Source organism: Cibotium barometz, chromosome 61, assembly GCF_041138505.1.
Source record: "Cibotium barometz isolate CiBa-2024 chromosome 61, ASM4113850v1, whole genome shotgun sequence".
NCBI lineage: Eukaryota > Viridiplantae > Streptophyta > Polypodiopsida > Cyatheales > Cibotiaceae > Cibotium > Cibotium barometz.
The window spans coordinates 4,711,450-4,729,822 of NC_141106.1; the positions used below are offsets into that span (position 1 = coordinate 4,711,450).

At 40.1% G+C, this 18,373-nt stretch overlaps 1 pseudogene; it reads right to left on the reverse strand.

Annotated features, from left to right (window-relative positions):
- Window positions 1-10,018: 10,018 nt before the first annotated feature.
- On the reverse strand, window positions 10,019-10,945 carry LOC147604487 (methionine aminopeptidase 1A pseudogene; annotated as a pseudogene).
- Window positions 10,946-18,373: the final 7,428 nt, after the last annotated feature.

Here is an 18,373-nt window from a genome sequence, read left to right on the forward strand (position 1 = left end):
GATGCATGATGGAAATGTGAAAAATATGTCAGAAGTGTTATATGTACCATCCATTACAAAGAGTTTGCCATCAGTAGGCCAAATGGTTGAGCAGGGACTACAAGTCAGATTCAATGAGAAAGGCTGTTTTGTGGAAGATTTTAAGCATGGCTGTAGATTGATTGCCAAGGGCAAGAAGGAAGGAAGGTTGTTCAAATTGGATGCAGGCATACCAGAATTGAGCTCAGCCATGTTTTCAAAGAGCATTGGGATTGTGCAAGACATTGACATGTGGCACAAGAGGATTGGACATGTCAATATACAGAGATTAAAGAACATGCAAACAAGAGGCATTGTCAGTGGATTGCCTCGATTTAAATATGATGGACATATGCATGTTTGTGAAGCCTGTCAGTTTGGAAAGCAGGCAAGGTTGAGGTTTCCTAGAGAAGGAAACATGAGTAATAGACCACTTGAGATAGTGCACAGTGATGTATGGGGCCCAGCACAAAACCCATCTATCAAAGGAAGTCTATACTATGTGACATTTATAGATGACTTCAGCAGGATGACATGGATATATTTTTTGAGAGAGAAGAGTGAAGTGCTGGAAAAATTCATGGATTTCAAAGCTCTTGTAGAAAAACAATATGGCTGTTGGATTAAGTGTCTGAGAACAGATGGAGGTGGTGAATACACCTCAAAAGCTTTTGAGCATTTCTTGCGAAAGCATGGGATAAGGAGACAGTTGACATGCAGGTATACACCTCAGCATAATGGTGTGGCTGAGAGAAAGAATCGTGTCATATGTGAAGTGGCAAGGGCAATGCTCAATGAAAAGAGCATGCCAGATTACTATTGGGCAGAAGCATGTGCTACTGCAGTGTATATCCTGAACAAATCACCTACAGCAGCCATTCATGGAAGCACGCCAGAGATGCGGCTTACAGGTTACAGGCCAGACATTGGACATCTTAAAGTCTTTGGATGTGTAGCTTATGTTTCATGTGCCTGATGAAAGAAGACGGAAGTTGGATCCTAAGGCAGAGAAATGTGTATTTGTTGGATATGCACAGGATCGAAAGGCTTACAAATGTTATAACCCTCAAACTAGACAAGTAGTCATCTCACGTGATGTAGTGTTCGATGAGCTTGCTAGTTGGTACAAAGCAAGAGATGAGGGAGTCATTGACACACTTGAGGCTAATGTACCTGTGAACTTGCCATCACAAGCAAGTTCTAGCTCTACTACTATGTCTGGGCCAGCAGCAGAAGCTGAGAGTAGTAGCAGTGTACGTCCATGGTCAGGACGTCTGAGACATGAGAGTGTGAGCACTGGGAGTAGTGCTATGGATAAAGGCAAGAAGAAAGTCGAAGGAATTGGAATCACAGGCTATGAGTCCTCTAGTTCAGAGAGTTTGGATGAGGAGCTCGGGATACCTGTTGTACGCACACCTGGTGCTAGGCAGGACAGATATGTGCCACCACATGCTCGTGTTACAGGTGTACAGAGTGACCCGCATGCATTGCGGAGATCCCAGAGAGTCAGATATCCAGTGGAAAGATTGACATATAGAGATTTTGCTATGCACTATCCGTGGGCGAGGCCCTGAGTGTGAATCCTTGCCCCGTACGAGAGACTGATGCTGCTTCCGCCACCAACACCCTCGGAGGGGGGCGGGGGTCACACAGGTATACGGGGACTTCGACTCCATGGAGTTTTGGCAAAAGTTTGTCTCTAAACCACTCAACATGACTGGTCATGTGGCTAGAGGCACTAGAATCCACATACCATGTATCTTGAGATCTTGACACATCTCATGTTATTGAACTGAGCATGTGCTACATCACAAATAGCTACTCACTTCTATCATCACCTCCCTCTTTACTAGATAATGCATAGTTGCCTTACTACAACTTTTCACTTTTAATGTCATTCTGCTTTTTATAGCAGTCCTTTGCCATGTGCCTTGGTTTGCTATAATAATAGCACTCTATGCTATTTGCATTATGATTTCTTTACCAACCACCTCAGCCTCTTTGGCTCCCCCTTTCTCTAGACTAGCCTCTTCCACTTGTGTATGATTGTTGTGAATCATTGGATTGTTGTTGTCTAGAATTCTGATTTCCTTGTCAACCACCACCTTGGCCTCGACCATGACCTCTACCTGAATTGGAGTAGAAGGCCTATTTTGATGTGTTCTTGCTTTGTGAAGACGATTCCTCACCTAAAGTCTTTTCTTCTATGATCATCATAGACACCAAGTACGAAAAGTTGAGAATATTCTCCCAAACTACAATGGAGGTCTTGAATGGCTTGTACTCTTTGCCAAGCCCATTCAAACAGACACTTACCAAGTCATCATCTTTCACTAATACATTGATAGACCCAAGGGATTCAACCATACCCTTGATATTTAAAGCATACTCATTGATAGACATGCTTTTCTTTTCCACAGTATGTAGCCCTTGCTTTAGCAGCAATTTCCTTACCTTTGTGTTGGTCTGGAACATCTGCACCAGATTCTGCCACACAACTACTAGAGTGTTGGCATCCTGTATGTGTCCTATCATTGTGTTCTGCCACACAACTACTAGAGTGTTGGCATCCTGTATGTGTCCTATCATTGTGTTTGTGACACTAATTGAAAGCCAATACATGACTTTCCTTGCACCTTTATTCTAATCCTTGCACCTTTATTCTAATCCTTGAATGCCTTTATATCTGCTGGAGTGGCATTCTCTTCAGACAACTCTGAAGGCTCCTCATTGTCTCCTTCCACATAGTCCCAAAATCCTTTACCCATCGGGAAATTGGTCATTTTATACTTCCAGGCATGGAAGTTTTTCTTGTCCAGCTTCTCATTGACAATCTGACTGATTTCATGAGACATGTTCTCCTACAAGAGTCAGAAAATTATAACAGACAATTTTTGTATGCAACCTGTAATCAGAAAACTGCAACATACAATTTCTGTATGCAACCTGTGATCAGAGAACTGCAAACAGACAATTTTTGTTTGCAACTTGCTACACTACAGTAACTAGATTTTGACCAGAGATAGTTCTCAACCAGAGCTTCCCAAAAACTGTCAAAAATAACTTGTAGTGTGACAGAACAGAGACCGAGACGTGCCCGAAATGTGATTATGGTCGCTAAATTGAAGTACAAAGTAGTACGTACCACATAAGTACCTACAAGCCCGTGAAGACATCTCCTCAATCAGAAATGTGTAGCTCTTGGATAGGGGTGTTGTACCTTAAAGATAATATGGGGGAGAGGGAAAGCTTTAAACCCTAGCAAGCAAACACACACACACACAAGAGAGAGATGGATATCTGAATTTTCTTCTATCTTCTTCTTCTCTACTCAACCAACATAACATAAAGATAAGACCACACTATATGGGTTAGTACTCACAGCTACTACAACATACAAGGATCGGTCCATAAAGTGAACCCAACTAAATGAGTTGGTGCTATAACTATGCCAATCTCTAGTAATCCAAAATGGCTGTCACATAGCCTATCATCCCACTGGCCGCATATCACCCATAATCTCACCAACCATGCTAGTGGTGTAGATGCGAAAGCTATCACCCAAGCGGGTCATCAATGTCAGCCATAGCACTAGTTAAGCTCGATATCTCAACACTCCCTCTCGATCTCAACTCCACATAGTGTACGCCAAGTAAGCTCCTAAACTTATAATGGAAACCATGAGAGCTATCATTGCTATGGATGTAGAAAAGGGTTGGTCTTTACATCAAATGGATGTAAAGAATGCTTTCTTGCATGGTGATTTGTAAGAAGAAGTGCACATGATGCAGCCACCAGCAGAAGCCAGGTTATGAGAGTGATGCACATCTAGATTTTGTGTGCAAGTTATGTAAAACCTTGTATGGCTTGAAGCAGGCACCCAGAGCATGGTCAAACAAGATCGAGGAGTATCTTGTTACCATTGGATTTCAGATATCCAATGCAAATTTTTCACTACATGTGAAAAAGATAGATAGAGAGATCATCGTCATCTATGTGGATGACTTGATTATCACTGGTGATATAATGATTCAGATATACATGATGTCAGGATGCTTTTAAAGCAAAAGTTTGAGATGAAGGATTTGGGTGAGCTACAGTATTTCTTGGGCATAGAGGTGGTGAGATCACCTCATGGTGGCATTTTGCTATTGAAGAGGCAGTATGGATTAGACATGTTGTCCAAGTATGGTATGACATGCTGTAAGCCTATTTCAATGCCATTGGAGCAGAACACAAAGCTTTCCGTATATACAAGTTAGCTTTTGGAGGACCCCACTACATACAAGCACATAGTGGGTAGTTTGATCTACATGACCATTACAAGGCCAGACTTGAGCTATGTTGTTGGACTTGTGAGTCGATTTATGCATGCCTCTAGGAAGCCACACTTGGATGCGGCTAGACGAATCCTCAGGTACATAAAGTCCATAGTTGATTATGGACTTTTCTATGAGGCTGGTACTACAAAGATACAGTTGCATGGCTACACAGATGTTGATAGGGCAGACATGAGATCTACCAGTAGTTTTATGTTCTCGTTTGGGAGTGCTGCTATGAGTTGAAGCAGAAGTAGCCAACAGTTGCCTTGCCAGAGTACATAGGTAGAGTATAGGGGTGTGGTTATGGTAGCTTATGAGGTAGCTTGGTTTCAGAAACTACTTGGTGATATGGGAGAGCCCGTGGATAGGGCAATTGTCTTATATTGTGAAAACATGAGCAGCATACTGTTGGCTAGTAACCTAGTATATCATGCTAGAATGAAGCACATTGAGGTGGATTATCACTTTGTGAGGGAGAAGGTTCTAGCAGGAGATGTAGATCTGGTATATGTCAGCACACAAAGGATCAGGTAGCTGACATCTTCACGAAGGCATTGGGCACAGAGGTGTGGGTTAGCCTCCTAGTATATGCACACATAATGTGTATATAGCATAGCACACATAATGTACATATAACATACTTCCCCTCTCTCAAAACATTGCACTCTTGCAATGAAAAGAAAGAGAACTGCACGCTGAACAATCTCAACCGACTCCCAAGTTGAATTCTCAATTTCCCTATCTTTCCACCTAATTTTAACCTCAAGGATAAGTTAACTACAAAGTTTCCTTTCCCTGAATTCATGTACCATATCAGGTTCATGTGGAACATAGGATAAATCTTCAACTTCAAGTGAGGAGTAACTCTGTTATCCTCACCTCCCAGTTTCCCTTTCAATCTATTGATATGAAAGACTGGATGAACTCTAACAATTGGAGGTAGTTTTAGTTCTTACGCAACCGTGCCAATCCGATGCATAACTCGAAATGGACCACAATATCTAGGAGATAAATTCGAGCATTTTCCCATTGACAAAGTCTGAGAATCTTTAGGAACATTAAAATAAACCAACTCTCCTGGTTCAAAAGACCGAGATGAGCGTCCCCTATCAGCATAAAACCGTGCCCTATCATGAGCACTCCTGATAGAATCCCGAGCTTCGGTCAAAATTTCCTGCATATCTCGCAAGAAATCCCTCGATGCATCAAGCTTGATGTCCTTAAGACTGACATCAATAGGTGCCCTAGGTTAATACCCATACATAAGTATGCACGGACTAAAAAATAATAGCCGTAAATTTAGAACTGTTATAGGCAAATTCTATCATTGGAAGATATTTCCCAATATGATGATTTTCTAGAGACATATGCACAAAGCATATACACTATAATCTGATTCATACACTCTGTTTGCATCAGACCACTGCGGATGATCAGAATACTTCACATTCAAAGTAACTTCCTCATTGTAAAACATTCGGAATAAAGTAGGAAAGCATGGCATTATAACAGCAGAAACCAGGGATTCATCGGCGCCCCGACATACCCACATCTGCATATGGAATAATCGACGTCTCGAGTTACCCATATCAACATAGAGAGTCATCAACGTCTCGACGATGAGACATATATGTCCATCCGTAAACCTATCAGGTTGATTGTGTAAATCACCTAAAGAACGGAACTAAAGAAAGAAATGCCAACAAAGGAAGAATCCAAATTTCCTTATCCGAACACAACAAGATAAACTTGTTTGAATTCTAAAGAAAGAGATTTCAACAAGTGAAAATGCCGATGAGATTGCCCTCATCATAACATGCAGGCTATAGATAAAAGAAGTTTATCTAGAGAATGCTCACACTATAACTTCTAGTGAATTTAGAAAATAAGATTGTCTTTGCATGTTGAGGTCAACATGCTAAGTGATGTAAGCAAAGCAACAATCTTGAGCCCAAATTATCCCATAAGATAATATATGTGAGGGATCACTAGTGTCCCATACCACCATGATACCACCCATACATACCTTAACAATTTGAAACTCCCTAGTATGCCGTCTAGGAAATATGAATAAAATCCTGTATAAAAGGAATAAGATGGCCTTATCCAGACTTTCACATACTAAACCTGTCTCTATATACTTGAGACTACATCAAGGAATAAATCCTTCTGAGTATATCATTAGAAAAGAAATTGAATAATTGGCGCCTTTCTAATGATAACTACCCAAAACACAATAAAGTTAGGGTAGAAAAATAACTCACCTAGATATATAAGCAACTAGGTATCCGAGTTGGAATATGTACAAGAGTACAAAAATATACTCCAAAATTATGTGCAAAAAATGAAGGCAAATGCTACCTTCAAAGCATATGTATTTATTCAAAAGATCGAAAGATCCTTATAAAACCATGGATAAAAGCATAGAAGCTCCTCAAATCCATAAAAATCGTAGTTGATCATAAAAATCAATGCATACCATCTAATGGACATAAATCATGCCAAAAGAAGCATTAAAATTGGTGTCATCAATCCGGAGTATATGAACGTTATGTTGTTCAAATAAAACTCCAAAGTAAGAAAGTGAAACACATGTGTGTAGCACTCAATAAAAAACCCCTAGACACAAGTGATCTAGGCAGAACCTGATGAGTCCATAAAACTTGGAAAACATCCAATAAAAATCCACCAAAATAAACCGATCAACTGACCCATGATAGAGGCTTAAGAAATTAAGCACAAACCACACTTTAAAAACAAGTGCAAAATAAGTTATCATGGAAAAGTGTCAAAGGTGAAACACACTTTGAACGTAAATTATAGCCATCAAAAGAAATTAAGGAACATGTCCAAAAAGAATGGCTAAAAAAATGGTAAAAAATCATGAATATATCGTTTAGAATTAATCCAAATATAAATATCGTTTAGAATTAATCTAAATATAAATATCCATTAATACGAGGTATAATCATATTAATAATATGCGAATAACCCGCATCTATCTAATGTCAACAGCACGAGAAAACGTACTTTAACATTAAATAACCCTCAAAAATATTAAATTCTCGAGAAAAAGAATTATCATGAATTTTTTAAAATTTTACAGGGCCTCAAAATATAATAATTTTGAAGTCCACCAAACCTATCTTATGGCATTCCAAACCTATATTTTTCCAGAAAAATTTTTAGAAATTTAATTTGCCAAAATACCATTGATATTTTAAAAATACCAATTTTTAGAATTTCTAAAAATAATTTTAGAATATTTCTAATTTTTCTTGAGAATCCCATCGTTCACGAAATTTCCAATTCCGCCCGACAATTCTCAAATCCAATGAAAATTTTTAATTTTAATGGATTTTTCTAATTTTTTGGGTCAAAAAATATAATTTAAAAGGAATTTGAATGGTCACGGGCGCCCGAATGGACACACCACCTGCCAAACACCAATCCCACATTTTTCCAAAATTTAAAATAACCTTTGTCTAATTTTCCACTAATTTTTAGGAATTTTTTTGAAATTTTTAATCAACCTCGAACGTATTTAGAATACGAACGGTTAAAAAATTTCGAAATTCCAACGGTTTTCCCGGAATACGGAAAGCCAAAAGTTTTGGGAAACTGAAAAGACCAAAAAAAAATCGGAATGTGAAAGGTCAAAGGTTTTCGAAATACGGAAGGTCAAAAGTTTGTCCGGAATTCGGAAAGCCAAAAGGTTATGGGAAAACGAAAAGCCAAAGGTTTTCCGGAAGATGAAAAGCCAAAATTTTTCAATAAGAAATTTCCAGAAAATTTTCAGAGATTTTTTAATCTCAAATTCCAATTTTTCTCTATTTTTTAAGGCTTTTTCCAAGCTTTTTTTTTGAAATAAATTCAAAAAGCTTTTTTTTAATAAAAAAACTTATTTTTAAAAAAATAATAAAAAAATAAGTAAAAGCTTTGATAAGCTTTTGATTTTTTAGGGGGGGGCGATTTTTTTCACCCGGCTGCAGCGCAGCCCCCCCCCCCGGCCTGTGCGCAGAATCGTGGAGGGAGGGAGAGAAACTCCCTCCTCTCCTCCTTCTCCCTACTTTCCTCTCCCTCTTCTTCCTTCCAATCTCTTTCCTCCTCCCTTCTCTGTTAATCAAAGATTAACTTAATCCTTTGATTAACTTTTTAATTAACATATCTTAATCATAATTATCATTAATTATGATTAATGTTAAAAAATCATTTTAAAGAGATTTTCTCCCGGAAAAGAGAAAGCAAAATCAGATTTGAGAGGCGGAGAGAACCCCACGCACACGGGAGAGCAATTCATGCATCAACACACTGTCCCCTACTAAATTTTAGTAGAAATTGACAGAAACTTGATCGCATTCCCGCGAACCCGCAAAAATGTATAAAAATACATTTTTTTTCATAAAAATGCTCAATTAAAAATTAGAAAAAAATTTCTAAAAATTCTAGAAATTCAGGGAATCCATTCTACAAAAATATCCACCATAAACTTTATGGTATTTTTTTGTAAAAAAATCCATTAATGCTCGATTTTAACATAAAAAATAGGAAAAATAGCATTAACTCACGGAATTTCCCCGCAACGTCGATTCGTCCATTGAATTGTAGTTACACACGTTGTCGTGACGTGGGCGGTATAGCTGGGAAAGTGCAAGACTTCTGGCTGTGAGAGTAGTTTTAAATTCCAGCAAGGAAACACAAACACATAACTCTTCAAGGAGCATAAGACATCTCCATTTTTGATGACATGTACATGTGCCAATTCACTTCAATACATGTACATGTACATGTACATGTACTACATGTGCCAATTCACTTCAATACATCCCCAAATTCAGCTTGATGATTGCACATAAATTGTGTATCAAGAGCATGATCAGATCCAAGCATAGATCTCCTATCCCTTTATCAGAATGTCATATACATGTCACATATTGGCATCACATAGACTTTGACAAGTTCCCAATACATGTGAACTTGCACATCACATATTTTGCATGTTGCCATCTTCACAACTTCAAGATGAAAATTGAACTTGTCGAAAAGACCTGCTTATAATTTCCATCATCTCACAAAGAAGCAATAGATTGAATGTAACACATATTCATTCTCTTCATGTGCCCACTAAAATTTCCAAACCGGAATTTTTGCTTATAACTTTCAAAGATCACAAATCCAAGAAATTCTCCAAAACCATGGTTATTTAAGATTACAAAAGGGAATTTAAAAAAAACTTATATACTCAGATCTCCATCCTCTCAAGCTTTTACGATTTAGAAATCGTATTTGTTAAAAAAAAACTTATCTCTGTATAAGGAAAAATCCGAATTTTGCAAAAGCTTCACATTTTTCAATCCCATGATCTGAAAAATGCCCTGAATTCACTCGCCAGGCAGAATCTCGTTCATTTTCTTGGAATTTTTAGAAATGGAATCATTAGAAGGAGCTTATTCTCTAATTCAAACCCCTAGAAGGCTTGAACAGAAATTCAATTCCCAGCACATATATAATCTGCAAGATGGCCCTCTGGTTTTTTTCCTCCCCTTCCCCTTTCTGCCTATTCCCTCTCGTCTCTGGTTTTCTGGTTTTTTCCCCATTTTCCCCCGCAAGGGATCCGGGCTTCTTTCGCTTTTGCAGCCCAAAAATCGCGTTTTCCCAAAATGAAAATACGCTGCGCTTAAAATTCGGATATTCTAAAATGCCTTCATATTCTTCCCATGCACGACACCACCTCCGTTGTCTTCATCGTCCTGGTGGAGGAGGTAGTCGCCATGCCCACAATATGATTTGACCACAGAAAACCCAGATAAGTAAGCATGTCTGTTGATTACTTCACCAATCTCACGGTACCTTACCCCAGGCTTCACAATTGCAATGGCTTTTTCAAGGCATTCATACGTGCAACGAACAAGCTGCTCACAAGCTTCATCTACCTTACCAACAAAAAATGTTTCATTGAGGTCTCCATGGTATCCATTTAGATACACGGTCACATCCACATTCACTATGTCACCCTCCTCCAAGCACCTGGAATCTGGAATTCCATGGCAAATTATCTCGTTCACAGACGTGCAGCATGATTTGGGGAAGAAATAATAATTCAATGGTGAGGGATATCCTCCTGCTGTAATCGTAGCTTTATGAACGATTTCATCAATCTCATCAGTCGTTACTCCTGGCCTGATTGCTCTTGCAGCAGCATCCAAAACTTCTCTTGCCACCCTGCATGTCTCCCGCATTTGCTCTATCTGTTCTGGTGTTTTGATCTCCACCCTGTTTTGCAAATCACTACTTTGCTCTATCTTTGGTAGTCCATCGGCAGCCCAATCAGGACAAATGATATTTTCTGGCACAAGGCGCCTTGGAGAAATTGGATAAGGTCTTAACAGCCAAAAGGTGGCATTGACACGAGGCAACTTCAATTCAATACATTTGGGGCACATGCTGACAAGAGCAGTCCCCACGATATCAACATTCTGAGGAAGCGCAAAAATCATGGCATTCAATGAGATGACACCCCGAGAAAGCATTTCCAAGAACACCTTCCTTGCACTGTGCATGTTGCTGCACTTGCCGTATATGTTTATGGGCACATTTTCATCCATGGTATCAGTACCATAAATGTTATCAATGATAGTGTTATGAATCTCCTGCCCACAATATCTCGAAAAGGCATTCTTTCAAAACCAATCCTTGCATTATACATCACTCATGTACAGAGGCTTCGAGACCTGGCTCAGCCTCAGCTCGTCTTATTGAACCTCATTTACAATATGAACATATGTACTTAGGCATCATATAATGACTCAAGTCATGGCACTTAATCCCATGCATCTGGATTTGCATTTAATGGTCTCATATGCATGGTTTCACACAATAGACGTGCCATGGCACGACATCCACCCCCTCTAAACCTGCACATCCTCTGGTATGTGCCAAATCATCATCAAGATCCACATATATCTGGATGTCGTCTTCATCTTCTACATTACCAGGAAGATCATCCTCTTCCTCTTCAACCATATCCATACTATCACTGTCAAGCCTCTCATCCTGAGTCTCCTGTGAATCAAAAGGATCACTGTCATGCCTTCTTTGAAACATCTTGATCCTTTTGCCTGCTACCAGATTCTTTATCTCTGTTCCATCAAAGCTCGCACAGGGTATACGTGGCATTTCCATGCACATGCTTGACAATGTAAGGGCCAAACCATCTTTTTGCAAACTTTCTTTGAACAGTGAACTGGTTGTCAAGGCTACTATCATACATTAGGACCCAATCACCTTCTTCAATAGGTTTTGGCCAGAGTCTGTGTTTTCTATCAAATCTTTCTTTATTTTTCAACCTTGCATCTTTCAAACGAGCTTTAGCAAGCTCTACATCTTCAGGCCTCCTCTCCAGCTGCCTTATTCGCAATGCAAGGAGGTCTTCCCTGTTCAATCCTTCCACCCAGGGTAATACATTCCAAGTTGGAACTACTTCTTCAACTGGCATTACTGGCTTCTGACCATACATTAATTCTGCAGGCATGTATCCTGTCACACTGAGCTATGAGTTGTACGGTCAGCCCACAAAGCATATGGTAGCAGCCTTGGCCACTCTCGCATTCTTTCTCTGCTCGCCGAAGCTTTAATGATTGATGTCCTCGCTCACTTTTACCATTGCCCTCAGGGTTGTAAGCACATGTTAGGGACAGTTTGATGCCAATTCTAGAGAAGAATTCCCTTGCTTCTTCAACATCTAGCTCACCCCTATCATCTGTTATTTTCCCAACACAACCATACCGGCAAATCACATCTTCCAAGAGAAATTTGCATACTGTTTCCGTACTCTTTGTTCTAAGAGCACACCCAAATCTCCTCTTGCAAGTGCTATGTACCGCATCTGTCAAATTCCCAAAGGCATTGTAACTAGATCCACTACCCATTTGTAGTGCATGGCAGGTGGGTAGGTTGGTTGCAAGCCATCACGATGTCGCACATTTGAGTACATCTGACATACCATCCCATGCATGTTTCCACATATTGGGAAATATCCTTGTACATTCCTTTCCACCAATATCTTTCCTTTATTTTTGGTAAAGGTGGCCCACACACTTCGATGTCCAGCCCAGAGACTCTCATGGAATTCTTTCATGAGCTTCCCTTGAGTCTCTTTATCACATATGACTCTCTGTGGCATAGCATTCCTCTGCTTAGGATGCTTCCACAGGTACCCATCCTTTAGAAAATACCCATATGCTTTTCTGCGGATCCTCTTAAATTCTGAGTCAGACCAATTTTCCTGTCTTGTCAGAGTACTCAAGTATTGACCAATAATCAACCAATCTCCTTCATACATTTCCTCAGTAAAAGACTCAAGTGCATTTGATAGGCAAGTATGGTCCCCTTTTGCATATGCAGTAGTGTAGAACTTTGTACCTACATCATCAATGTCACTAATCATCCCTTCTTCATCTTCATACCTGGCTCTTGATAGCATATCTGCAAACTGGGTTATCTTTTCCTGCAATATGCTCAAACTCAGGATTTAGTGACTTGATATAGGCAATCCACCTAAGCATAGCGATATCTGGAGTGGTACAGCTTGCAATCATCCCAAGAAGTGGCAAGCAATCAGTTTCCACAAGGACAGATGCCCCAATAAGATATTCTTTTTCACATTTTAAAGTAGTGACTATTCCCCATAACTCTCTCTTGATCTGCGGATATTTTCGTTGACGAATGCTTAATACCTTTGCTCCAAATCTGATTACATACCTGTGATCATCCTCATCATCTTGCCCTACTGCCCATCCTATCCTAGTAGGACTAGTATCAACTGTAACAATCACAGGCCTGCCACACTCATAATCTGCCTTCCTTAGAGTAGGTGATGATTGGAGCAAACATTTCAGCTTCCGCATAGCTTTAATATGTACTGCATTCCACAAAAATTTTTGATTTTTCCTCAAAAGTTGATAAAGAGGATCTGCTACATGTGCATAATGTAGGATCCAAATAACATAAAAGACACATGCACCAAGAAATCTCCTCAGCTCTGTAACATTAATGCATATCTCTTTCATTCTTTGTATTGCATCTATCTTGGCTGGACAAGGTCAGCGTCCACTAGTACTACAAAGATGCCCCACTATTAGCACTTCACCAACCCCAAACACTGATTTCAGTCTAGATAAAGTAAGATTCACCTCTTCAAGCCTGGATAGAATCATATCACAATCTTTTATATGATTTGCCACAAACTTGCGGCACCCCTTCGAATCCAAATCCTCATCTTTATCTTTCTCATCACAGCCTTTTATTGGCACATCATCCAGAAAAGGCATAGTTATTTGTGGTATGAAGTCTCGCAAGACTTTATTCATTCCATTCATCATATGCGCCACTTTCATTGTGGTCAAGTCCCTGCTTTGTATATCCAGCTGGAACTGATCATATCCCGAATACAGATCACCCATAGAGTATATAGCTTTCCCAGCAAATGCTTCTGTAAACTCGTCCACAATCGGACCTGCTCCCACATTCCTGATTGTGACCTTGTTTACAGGTTGCATGTCTTGAATGAAGCGCAGTGTTCCATTTTTCTTTGGCACGGTAAACCATCTGTTAGAGTATGGAGCGCATGATGGCTCCAAAATTCCCATCCTGATCTTTTCTTTTAGTAATTCCATCAGCTTTGGCAAGAGAGCTTTTGGTACTGGAATCGGCCCGCAGGTTCCAGGGCACATGTGGAACAGTGAAGATCACCATTGGTGCTATTATGCTTGGATCAACACAACCTATCTCATGCGGCTGAAAAGCAAAGGCCTTCCCATGTTTTACAAGCATCTCCTCAAAGCATTCCTTTTCAACTGGCAACAGAAAATCCTTTTCACCAATCTTCAGCTCTTTTAGGGTTTCCTGTGTAAACTTATGCCCAATTTTCTTCAGATCTCTGAGATTCGGTTGCATAGAGGCTTCATCTATTTTCTCCTTGCTTCCTAGTGGCAAGGGCAAGGCAACTGGTTTCACCTTCTTTGCAACCGTTTTATACTTTGTATCAACATGAGCATCCATCTCACAATTCATGTTTTTACATTCCATCCCCTCAAATTCCCGGATTATATCATACATCCCCACAGATGACACCTCTATCATCTCATTTCCACCCTGTAAGCATGCTCTTTCCATAGCAAAAAGCACATCCATAGTATCCACAAATGACACCTCATCAAGCACTCCTGAAATAAACTCATTCTTCTCCAAAAGACCACACTGCTCAAGACTTTTTTGTTCATTTTGTACATGTCGACGCATGCCACACTTCAAATCCTTGCTTTTTATAAAGACCAGTGACCCATAGCTAGAAAATCCCTGAAAATTTGTTATTTACATTGATTGAGTCCTGCAAGAACTCATTTTCCCTTGTACCATTGGAATCCCGCTTTACAATGGCACCTGGCCAAAATCCCTCATCTCCCTGTAGTTCATGAATTCTCTGTTTATCTTTGGGAGTGACTGTGCTCGAAGAGACTCACGGTTTCTTTCATGGTTAATGCAAACTGTCAAGAACTGAACAGCTTTCTTACCATCTTTACTCCTTATTCTTGCATATGCCGAGCCATCATCCAAAACCTTTGTTTCCATCCTCACAACTGTAATGTAGGGTTTCCCAAGAATAAGGGAATACGATGACATCTCCTGAACAAAGAAGTTCTGATCATCTTTCACATCCCCTATAGTTACCCTTATATTTGGACAGGCTGCATAGAGCTCTCCAGATGAGTTATTAGCTGCTTTAATCATCCACCCATGATCTACATCCATCGGCCATTTACATTTGTTGTAGAGATTTTTAGCCATAAGTTTTATTTCAGACCCATGATCAATTAGAGCAACATACGGCTCTTCCAGGTCACCTATCTTGACAAGGGTTTCAGTGGTGGTTGCCCTTGCCCAATGGCTCCTGGAGTAATGACTCTTTGTAAGAACTTCTTTTTCATCGTCCTCATCCACAAAGTGCACTTGTCGTGCCCCTTCAGCAGAGTGATTACATTCCAACACATTCTCTCTCTCTTCCTTTTGCTGTACCTGTACTGCATGAGTCTTGGAAGTGCTTGCCTCCCCTTTTGATGGAATAGATTCAATTATGGACTGCCTTTTCCTTCATATAATATCAATTATCTCATCATGGAATTCTTTCTTTGCAATCCCCAAGACTTCCCCTAGTTTAAATTCCACCCTACTGTTTAGAATCCTCTCTTCAAGCACCTTTTTGAGGTCTGTTTTGCGGCTTCAATATCAGATTGAAGCTTGTAGAGTGGACTTTTCCCTTTACCCTTCTCCTTCTCATGCTTCATTTTTGCTGGCACTTCTTCCATTGATACTTCCTGTGGAGGTCTGCTATGCGGTGGAGGCATATGTGATGGCCCATGATCCTTCTTTTCACTACCACCCACGGGTAACTCTTTTTGATGGCCCTCTTTCCTCATTTTCTCTCTTATGCTTTTCCTCTACCTGTGCTTCATTATTCTAGCATTTTGCAATGTAGGCATGAACAGATAAAGAATCCACAGGCTCTTCCCAGCCAGTCTCAAGACGTATACAGTCACCTGCCTCATGCAAAGCCTGTTTAGACACCTTCTTTGACGCAATTAACTCCATTGTCGATGGCCAAAAGTCTTCATTCTCATAATCTTCATCATTCTCATATTCCTTGTTTGATTGACCAACCTTTAACCCATAGGTCGCTGCCTCAACCATAGAGATGGCATGTCCAGCAACAACCATGTCTTCAACCAGCTTTTTCATCCCTCCTTTTCCAAAGTTTGTGCTTAATGGAAGACCAGTCTCTGTAAGGTGGATTTTCCCATCTTTGAAAAACACAAGTTGATTTCTGAGGGCTTCTTTATAGCTAGCACAGTCTTTCTTTGCATGTTCTGGGTCATCACACCATATACATCTGAATGTAAACCCTTCTTTGCTTTGAGGCCTTTGCATAGAAGCCTGCCCTAATGGTAGCCCTTTTTCCTCAATCCTGGACATCTTCAGTTTTAGGTCTCGCATGCCCTTAATAAGCTCATCCATCGGCCCTTCTACCTTTGGGATTGCAGCAGCTGGTTTTGGTAGATTCTCAGGGGTAACAGCAGTTATAGGAGTTGCCAAGCCCATCACCATTTTATCCCTCCTTCGCTGCCGCTTTGCTAGCATGGTGACTGCATCCTCGACATCATTCCAATCATTCTTTAGCCCCTGCTAGCAGCTGGTTTTGGTAGATTCTCAGGGGTAACAGCAGTTATAGGAGTTGCCAAGCCCATCACCATTTTATCCCTCCTTCACTGCCGCTTTGCTAGCATGGTGACTGCATCCTCGACATCATTCCAATCATTCTTTAGCCCCTGCTCTGTATCCTTATCCTCAAGGAGAATTTCCAGTTTTTCTTGGAGATCTTTCCCAGCTGCTTGTAAGAAGAGCTCTATTTTTTCCCTGTCCAAGGTTGTGCGCTCAATCCTTGACAGCTGGGCATAGCGCTTCTCAAACTCTCTTAGCAACTCTGTGGTAGAAATTCCCATTTTGGGTTTTTGTGACCCATTCTAAGAAAGTTCGTTTGGTCACCCGCGCTTGGAATCCTCCATGAAATAATCATCCTTCAAAGCAAGCTTGAACTCCTCCCAATTTCTGCCACCATGTGCTGCCTGTAATCCTCTTATGCGCTCTCTTATTTCAGGAACACATACCAGCTCAAAGCTTCGAACCATATCCTCCTCAGTCACCCTGTTTAGCTCCATTTCCTTTGTGTAATTGCGCAGGTACTTTGTGATGTCCTTACCATCAAATTGATCCACCTTTTTCACAATTGACTGGAGTGCTTTAGTCGTAGAAATTTTCCCCCTCTCAGCAGCTTGCTGCTGTTGCAAATACATAGTAAACATCTGAAACATTTGCATAACCCCGGGGTCAAAATGAACCCCTGTCCCTCAGGATTCTCAGCCATAGCTTCCTTGTGTATTTCACCACACTCTCACCCCAGCAGTTTCACGTCGGGTTCACCAAATAAGCTGTCGTGACGTGGGCGGTATAGCTGGGAAAGTGCGAGACTTCTGGCTGTGAGAGTAGTTTTAAATTCCAGCAAGGAAACACAAACACATAACTCTTCAAGGAGCATAAGACATCTCCATTTTTGATGACATGTACGTGTGCCAATTCACTTCAATACATCCCCAAATTCAGCTTGATGATTGCACATAAATTGTGTATCAAGAGCATGATCAGATCCAAGCATAGATCTCATGTCCCTTTATCAAAATGTCATATACATGTCACATATTGGCATCACATAGACTTCGACAAGTTCCCAATACATGTGAACTTGCACATCACATATTTTGCATGTTGCAATCTTCACAACTTCAAGATGAAAATTGAACTTGTCGAAAAGACCTGCTTATAATTTCCATCATCTCACAAAGAAACAATAGATTGAATGTAACACATATTCATTCTCTTTATGTGCCCACTAAAATTTCCAAACCGGAATTTTTGCTTACAACTTTCAAAGATCACAAATCCAAGAAGTTCTCCAAAACCATGGTTATTTAAGATTACAAAAGGGAATTAAAAAAAAACTTATATACTCAGATCTCCATCCTCTCAAGCTTTTACGATTTAGAAATCGTATTTGTTAAAAAAAAACTTATCTCTGTATAAGAAAAAATCCGAATTTTGCAAAAGCTTCACATTTTTCAATCCCATGATCTGAAAAATGCCCTGAATTCACTCGCCAGGCAGAATCTCGTTCATTTTCTTGGAATTTTTAGAAATGGAATCATTAGAAGGAGCTTCAAATACTCTCTAATTCAAACCCCTAGAAGGCTTGAACAGAAATTCAATTCCCAGCATAGATATAATTTGCAAGATGGCCCTTTGGTTTTTTTCCTCCCCTTCCCCTTTCTGCCTATTCCCTCTCGTCTCTGATTTTCTGGTTTTTTCCCCATTTCCCCCCGCAAGGGATCCGGGCTTCTTTCGCTTTTGCAGCCCAAAAATCACGTTTT